The sequence below is a fragment of the Salmo trutta genome, unplaced genomic scaffold (genome assembly GCF_901001165.1).
Source record: "Salmo trutta unplaced genomic scaffold, fSalTru1.1, whole genome shotgun sequence".
NCBI lineage: Eukaryota > Metazoa > Chordata > Actinopteri > Salmoniformes > Salmonidae > Salmo > Salmo trutta.
The window spans coordinates 23,593-33,052 of NW_021823498.1; the positions used below are offsets into that span (position 1 = coordinate 23,593).

Here is a 9,460-nt window from a genome sequence, read left to right on the forward strand (position 1 = left end):
TCATTTAAAAGCTTAACTTCTTGTTAATCTAACTGCGTTGTCAGATTCCACAAAGGCTTTACGGTGAAAGCATACCATGCGATTGTCTGAGGATGGCGCCCCACATCAACATATTTTTTTAACAAGCACAGGCGTCACAAAATCACAAATAGCGATAAAATAAATCACTTACATTTGAAGATATTCCTCTGTTTGCAATCCCAAGGGTCCCAGCTACAACATGAATGGTCGTTTTGTTCAATAAAATCCTTCTTTATATCCCAAAAATTCAGTTTAGTTGGTGCCATTGATTTCAGTAATCCACTCGTTCAACAGGCAGACAAAGGAATCCAAAAAGCAACCGCTAAACTTTGTCCAAACAAGTCAAACGATGTTTCTATTTAATCCTCAGGTACACTAAAATTTAAATAAACTATAATATTTCAACACGGAAAGAAGTATGTTCAATAGGAAATGCAAATTCATAAGCGTTCGCCATCTGCCTCTCACGCTGAAAGACTGATTTGCTTCAGGTGGTAACTTAACAAAAACTCCAAATACTTTTTTGTTTTTCAAAAGAGAAGCCTGAAACCTTGAAAAATACTATTGACATATAGTGGAAGCCATTGGAATTGCAATCTGGGTGACGGACATGCATAGAAACAATAGGTTTACATAATAAGAGCCTGGGAGCTAAAAAAATTATTTCTGGTCGGATTTTCTTCAAATTTTCGCCTGCCATATCAATTCTGTTATAGTCTCAAACATCATTTTAACAGTTTTAGAAACTTCAAAGTGTTTTCTATTCAAGGTTACCAATTATACGCATATCCTGGCTTCTGGGCCTGAGAAACAGGCAGATTACTTTGGGCACGTCAGTCAAGCAGGAAATCAGGAAACTAGACCCTAGCCCAGAGAGGTTTTTAAGTTATTGCACAGAACAAAACATATAACATCTCCAAAGCCTGTGTTAACTTCAGACCTTAAATCCCAAAACCCCATTATTTTCCCCCTTCATTTCTCCCATAGCAATGGTCAACGAACCAGAGGTAGAAAATGCTGACTCATTTACGTGTTTTAGGACTACAAGCTGGCGAGCTCTATAGGATAGAATATAATATGTAAAGAGCTGATGGTCTCATCATGGACTGTAGGGGGACCTCTACCTTTAATAATGTGAATGTCTCTACAGTCTGAACCACTAATTAGCATGATGTATTCAGATCATCAGTCCTCCCACTTCACTGACATGTTGAATATGGTGGAACCTGCCGTGGTCTACTGATTGTCATCTATTCATCTATGTGACACTCCTCTTGTTTTATATACATTGATACCAGACTCTTTCCAGCACTCTCACATATAACGTGATCAAACATGTTCACATTTCTCTTCACTGTTACTGTCTCACTGCTCTGTGCTGCAGGTACAGTTTCATAATGTTTCATTTATTTAACCAGGAAAGCTAAGAACAAAATTCTTATTTACAATGAAGAATAACTAGTTGTAAATATTGATGTTTCCAAGCATATGTTCACTTCACCTGAGTCTTAATGTATTCAGGTCTAAACTGTACCTAACTCTATTGATTTAATGCTCACTGTTTTCTTACAGGTCTTGTTGAGGGGAGTGAAGTCACTCAGATACCCACCATACTCTGGGGACTGAAAGACAGTGATGCTCTGATGAACTGCAGTCACACTAAGGGATCTGGCTACTTCCAGATGTACTGGTACAGACAGCTTCCAGGAGAGAGAATGAAGCAGGTAGCCTTCACTGTTCCCAATTCCAAACCTGAGTATTCAGGGGATTTCAGTAAAGACAATTCTCAGCCAAGAAGACTGTAGCTGAGAGTGGATCTTTCACAGTGAAGAAGTTGGAGACAGGAGACAGCGGCATGTACTTCTGTGCTGTGAGTCAACACAGTGATACAGACAACAAGTACAGCTGTACAAAACCCCCAGTATTTCAACAGGATGTAATATAATATGTAAAGAGATGGTCTCATCACATACTGTAGGGGGACCTCTAACTCTAGTTCTTCTAATATCTGATGGTTTCATTGTCTTCATCATGTAATCAGTCATGTCACAGTGAGGTCCTATGAGCAAGCTTTACAGTACAGGCTTCCTGACACTCCCTCTAACACTGTCACTATCCACCACCCTGAAGGAAAAATGATATTACTACAGCCAATCTCCTTTCACCTCAGAGCTTCATCCAGGAGACACTCATATCACATCCTCATCATCATCGTCTTCCTCAGCATATTCATCATCTTCATCATCATCGTCTTCCTCAGCATATTTATCATCTTCATCATCATGTTCAGAGTTCTGATTCACCTGGCAGCTCTACCACTCTGGGTGACAGGTATTAAATCACGATGAGAAGCCTAACGATTCTACGAATGTCATCAAACTGAAAAAATATCCTTTCTATCGCTCCTTCTTTCTCACCTTCTCTCTCTTTCTTTCTCTCTCTTTCTCACCTTATCTCTCCTCTCTCTATCTTTCACCTTCTCTCTCCTCTCTCTCCCTCTCTCACTTTCCCTCTCTCACTCTCCCCTCTCTCCTCTCCTCTCTCCTCTCTCCTCTCTCTCTCCTCTCTCCTCTCTCTCTCTGTCCATAGGGCAGTTGTTTAGAAGCATGGTTCATCAGAGGCCTGTGGCACTAACAGAAGGACCTGGAGGAAATGTTCAACTCACCTGCAGCCATACTATCCCTAACTACTACATGATACTATGGTACAGTCAGCAGGAGACACTGCTATGAAACTCATTGGTTATGCAAATTACAAGTAAATAACCATGGAGAAATCGTTTGAAAAGCACTTCAATGTGAGTGGAGACGGTGAGAAAGAGGCTTATCTTCATCTAGTGAGTCTGAGAGGACCTGAACACAGTGCAGTTTTTTACTGTGCAGCCAGCCAACACAGTGATGTAGAGTTCCTCCTGTTCTCTACTAAACCCTGTCTGATGGTAATATTAGACCACGGCTCAGAACACCTGCATCTGAGGTTTGACTTTGACTCAGTGCCAATGAATAAACACAGATGGATGATGGCATAAGCAAGGTGATATCTGTCCTAGTACAGTATACCAGTATTACAGTTTAGGTCATCACTCATTAAAACCTGTTGTGGATAGGGGGCAGTATTTTCACGACTGGATGAAAAAACATACCCGATTTAAACTGGTTACTACTCTGCCCAGAAATGGCAGAAATAATAGCATATTATTAGTAGATTTGGATAGAAAACACTCAGAAGTCTCTAAAACTGTTTTAGTGGTGTCTGTGAGTATAACAGAACTCATTATGGCAGGAAAAAAACCTGAGAAGATTCCAAGCAGGAAGTGGCCTATCTGTAAATTTGTAGTTCTTCTTTTGGTTCTTCTCTATCGAAACTACAGTATCTGAGCTGTTACGAAGCACTTTCTAAGGCTTACATAGGCTCTCTAAAGCCTTCAGAAGCGGATTGAGAAATCTCCTGTCCTCTGGGCAGAGTATGCTAGCACAGTTTGTCAGTGGTCTGCCTAGTGACAAAGAGATTGGAGATGCGCGGTTCTCGCGACGATGATGTTTTTTCTTTTCTCTCTTTGAATGAATACACTATTGTCCGGTTGGAATATTTTCGGTATTTTACGAGAAAAATACCATAAAAAGTGATTTTAAACAGCGTTTGACTTGCTTCTAAAGGAACATTTAGATTTTTTTTGTCTCGAAATGCGCTTGCGCGTTACCTTTGGATAGTGACCTGAACGCACGAAACAAAACATATTTGGACAATAACTATGGATTATTTGGAACATTTAGCATTTGAGGTTTTTGTACTTCGCGCACGCTCTACACTGGATATTGGCGAGGCGATCCGCTAGCGGAACGTCTGTCCTCAACAGCTTTTAACATTTTGCAATGTTACAATGTGGTCTTCCATTTCTCCCCCCTGGATAGATGTGATTTCACATGACTACTCTCTCTGTCTCTCTCTCGCCTCTCTCTCTCCCTTACTGTTCTGTCCTGAAGTCAGTGCAGTGTATTACTGTTCTGACCTGAAGTCAGTGCAGTGTATTACTGTTCTGACCGGAAGTCAGTGCAGTGTATTACTGTTCTGACCTGAAGTCAGTGCAGTGTATTACTGTTCTGACCTGAAGTCAGTGCAGTGTATTACTGTTCTGCCCTGAAGTCAGTGCAGTGTATTACTGTTCTGACCTGAAGTCAACACAGTGATGTAGATACCCTTCTCTCTTCTACAAACCCCCTTCTGATCCTTTACTCCATAACTGCAGTGTTCATCAACACCCAGCACACCTGCTATCCACCACTGTAGATGTCTGTGCACATGGAGGAAGTTGATATCAAACCTTTCTGTCCAGACATCATCAGATATTAGGGATACATACGGTATTGAGTGACTGATCATGGTTGAATGTGTGTGTATGTGTATATGTATACAGTGGGGAGAGCAAGCATTTGATACACTGCCGATTTTGCAGGTTTTCCTACTTATCCTGTCTGGGGTATGTGGGACGATTTCGTCCCACCTACGTAACAGCTACTGATATTCCAGTGGCGCGATTTTTGAATCGTTAGAAATACTATTACTTCAATTTCTCAAACATATGACTATTTTACAGCTATTTAAAGACAAGAATCTCGTTAATCTAACCCCACTGTCCGATTTCAAAAAGGCTTTACAACGAAAGCAAAACATTAGATTATGTCAGCAGAGTGCCCAGCCAGAAAAAATCAGACAGCCATTTTTCAAGCTAGAATATCATGTCACATAAACCCAAACCACAGCTAAATGCAGCACTAACCTTTGATGATCTTCATCAGATGACACACCTAGGACATTGTGTTATACAATACATGCATGTCTGTTCAATCAAGTTCATATTTATATCAAAAAACAGCTTTTTGCATTAGCATGTGACGTTCAGAAAACGCATAACCCCCGGCAAACTTCCGTTGAATTTACTAACAGTTTGCTAAATTACTCACGATAAACGTTCACAAAAAGCATAACAATTATTTTAAGAATTATAGATACATTACTCCTCTATGCACTCGATATGTCCGATTTTAAAATAGCTTTTCGGATGAAGCACATTTTGCAATAATCTAAGTACATAGCCCGGCATTACAGGGCTAGCTATTTAGATACCCACCCAGGTCAGCATCCACCAAAATCACATTTCCTATAAGAAAAATGTTCTTACCTTGCTTGTTCTTCATCAGAATACACTGCCAGGACTTCTACTTCAATAACAAATGTTGGTTTGGTCCCAAATAATCCATCGTTATATCCAAACAGCGACGTTTTGTTCGTGAGTTCTAGAATGCTTCTTCCCGGTTTCGCGCATGGCGCATTGGCGTGTCAAAAATGTCTAAATATTCCATTACCGTACTTCGAAGCATGTCAACCGCTGTTTAAAACCAATTTTTATGCCATTTATGTCGTAGAGAAGTGATAATATTCCGACCGGGAGTATGCATTGAGCCTAAACAGCCGAATAAAATTTCTCCTCAGAAGCGACTCATGCACGCGCATCATTCAAAGGTCCTCGGAGCATCCACTTACAAAAGGCGATAATATGTTTCAACCTGAGGCTCCCTCGTAAACCTTCAGTTATTTCGCGGGCTCTGAGAGCCTATTGGAGCCCTGGGAATTGTCACGTTACAGCTAAGATCCTTACTTTTCAATAAAAAGATGCAAGACGCACGACTCCTTGTCAGACAGGGTACTTCCTGCTTGAAACCTTGTCAGGTTTTTGCCTGCCATAGGAGTTCTGTTATACTCACAGACACCATTCAAACAGTTTTAGAAAATTCAGAGTGTTTTCTATCCAAACCTGAACAATAATATGCATATTCTAGCTTCTGAGTTGGTGTAGGAGGCAGTTAAAAATGGGAACATATTTTTCCAAAATTCTCAATACTGCCCCCTAGCCCAGACAGGTTATAAAGCATGTAGAGGTCTGTAATTATTATCATAGGTACACTTCAACTGTGAGAGATGGAATCTAAAACAAAAATCCAGAAAATTACATTGTATGATTTTTAAGTAATTAATTTGCATTTTATTGCATGACATAAGTATTTGATCACCTACCAACCAGTAAGAATTCCGGCTCTCAAAGACCTGTTCGTTTTTCTTTAAGAAGCCCTCCTGTTCTCCACTCATTACCTGTATTAACTGCACCTGTTTGAACTCCTTACCTGTATAAAATACATCTGTCCACACACTCAATCAAACAGACTCTAACCTCTCTTTCAATGGCCAAGACCAGAGAGCTGTGTAAGGACATCAGGGATAAAATTGTAGACCTGCACAAGGCTGGGATGGGCTACAGGACAATAGGCAAGCAGCTTGGTGAGAAGGCAACAACTGTTGGCGCAATTATTAGAAAATGGAAGAAGTTCAAGATGACGGTCAATCACCCTCGGTCTGGGGCTCCATGCAAGATATCACCTCGTGGGGCATCAATGATCATGAGGAAGGTGAGGGATCAGCCCAGAACTACACGGCAGGACCTGGTCAATGACCTGAAGAGAGCTGGGACCACAGTCTCATAGAAAACCATTAGTAACACATTACGCCGTCATGGATTAAAATCCTGCAGCGCACGCAAGGTCCCCCTGCTCAAGCCAGCGCATGTCCAGGCCCGTCTGAAGTTTGCCAATGACCATCTGGATGATCCAGAGGAGGAATGGGAGAAGGTCATGTGGTCTGATGAGACAAAAATAGAGCTTTTTGGTCTAACTCCACTCGCCATGTTTGGAGGAAGAAGAAGGAAGCATACAACCCCAAGAACACCATCCCATGAAGCATGGAGGTGGAAACATCATTCTTTGGGGATGCTTTTCTGCAAAGGGGACAGGACGACTGCACCGTATTGAGGGGAGGATGGATGGGGCCATGTATCGCGAGATCTTGGCCAACAACCTCCTTCCCTTAGTAAGAGCGTTGAAGATGGGTCGTGGCTGGGTCTTTCAGCATGACAACGAAGACAACAACGGGTAAGACAACAACAGCTAATCAGCTAAGACAACACAACAGGTAAAATGGCGATGAATGGGCAGAGAGGGTCAGTTAACTACACACAGGGCCTGAGTTCGGGGCTGGGGCCGACAGATAAACAAAAAATAAACAAAACAACGAGTACCGTGACTAACGAACAGTCCAGCAGGCATCAGCTATGTAGCCAAGTTATCATAGGGTCCAGTGAACAGCAATAGATGAAACAGGGAAGCCTCTGGGTAGTCGTTACTACCTAGCAAGCGGGAGACACAGCGTTTAAAGTTAGCAGGCTGGGGCTAGTAGAAGCGCCTGTTGGGGGCACAGCGGATGGAGTTACGTCGGCAGACCAGTCGTGGTGGAAAGGATGGGCTTCGTGTCGACAAAGGGTCCAGGCCAGTTGGCGAAAGAGGTATTGTGGTTGTAGTAATTTTGTTTGCTATCCGGGAGATGCGCCTGGCTCACGGCTAACTGGTGCTAGGTTCGGGACAAGGGCGATAGCCACTATAGCCACTCGGTAGCAGCTAGCTAGCTGCGATGATCCGATGCAAAGGTCCAGAGCTTACGGCAGGAATCCGGTGATGTAGTGGCTTCTAGTCGTGTTAGTGAAGAGTCCGGGAGGCATCAGCTGTGTAGCCGAGTGATCATAGGGTCCACTGAGAGGGCCGGGAGGTTGACCACTCTTTATCACTTTATCACAGTACTACGTCATACCAGACGAATGTCTGACTGCTTGACTGCAAATAACTCAGATACACATTAACACCTGAAATTACCCATGGCATTGATAAGACCTCACTCAGAGATCCACAAAAATAATATAACATTCATAATGGGTGAATATTTCCTTTAACCATCAATCAACTAACTCCAGATAGCAGTGCATCAGATCTCCCTCTCTGCTCTACTAAACCCTGCTTCCTGTCCCACATAGACTCCTCCTGCTGGGTTCATCTCAGGTCTCTGATGGTTTAGATGTTCTCATAAGGAGGCAGCATCCTTCTATAGATGAGTTGATGAGAAGCCATCTCTAATTCATGTGGAGTGGTTTGTCTGTCTCATTCTTTCTGTCTCTTAACAGTGAGTCAACATGATCAGAATTCTTATCTCCATCACCATGGGTTACACAGCCTGGGCTGCAGGTATTCAGATCATTGATTTCATCAACTACTAATATCCTCATTTGATAGTTTTTTATGTTTCAGATAAAAATGTTTCTTTATTTGTTGTTTCACCTCTTTGTTCTGTCTGTCTCTCTCTCTGTCTCTCTCTGTCTGTCTCTCTTTCTTTCTCTCTGTTTCTCTCTCTGTCCGATCTCTTCAGGTTCTTCTCTCAGTAGCCAGGTTTACCAGAGTCCTGCATCCCTGTACAAGAACCAGGGAAAGTTGGCTAAAATGGAGTGTTCACATAGTATATCAAGCTATGATCGCATCCTTTGGTACAAGAAATCCAACTACAGAGAATTTGTGTTTTTAGGATATACATGATTGGGAAAACTGGATTTCCTGAGGCTGGATTTGATATAGAAGGAGATGCTAATGCAGGTGGTACCAGCACCTTAACCATCAATCAACTAACTCCAAATAGCAGTGCGGTGTATTACTGTGCTGCTAGTTTACACAGTGCATCAGATCTCCCTCTCTGCTCTACAAAAACCTCCTCCCTGGTGAACTGTAGACTAATCACACCTGTATTAACATCACACTGTATCTGACTCTGATTCAATGCCAAAACACTCGCCAGCTGGTCTAACAGAAAGGGGAGGTTCCCTCTGATATACAGGAGACCATGATACAGTATGGTATGATATCATGTATTTCCTGTAGGTGGAGTTACAACTCAACAAATCCATGTGGACTCACCAGACACAGTACCACAGTAAACTATGGTGTGTAGTAAGGAGTCTGAGAGTTGAAGATCCATGTCCTTTTGAATGATCATCTTGACTCAGTGTTGAACTAAGAATCTTTCACTGTTGGATATTTTTCACCTCTGAACGTGAATCTCTTGATAATTCTTGAACACAGATTAGATACCGTCTAAAATAATCTCTAATTCCATATATTTCCTGAATGACTACAGTAGTTATAACAAACAGGTCTCTCTCTCCTCTTCTGTAACAGGTGAACTCCTCTGTTCCAGCGTTCTTCAGTCTCCATCTTCAGTATTTCAGAGTTCCTGAGAAACTGCTGTCCTGTCCTGTTTACACACTCTCCCCAGCTACAACACCATACTGTGGTATCAGCAGGTGGAACACACTCTCCCCAGCTACAACACCATACTGTGGTATCAGCAGGTGGAACACACTCTCCCCAGCTACAACACCTTGTTATGATCTAGTCTCACCACTGATAACAATCAGTCCTAAAAAGTCTTCATCTTAATTGAGTTTACTGCATTTGGGCATGAATCCTTGAAAGAAATATGAGTATCCAGAAGTACTGATAGCACTTGTATAGCC

General features: G+C 42.1%; 1 pseudogene; it reads left to right on the top strand.

The window, feature by feature from the left end:
* The first annotated feature begins 1,220 nt into the window (after positions 1–1,220).
* On the top strand, positions 1,221–1,903 carry LOC115191180 (T cell receptor beta variable 7-2-like; annotated as a pseudogene).
* Positions 1,904–9,460: the final 7,557 nt, after the last annotated feature.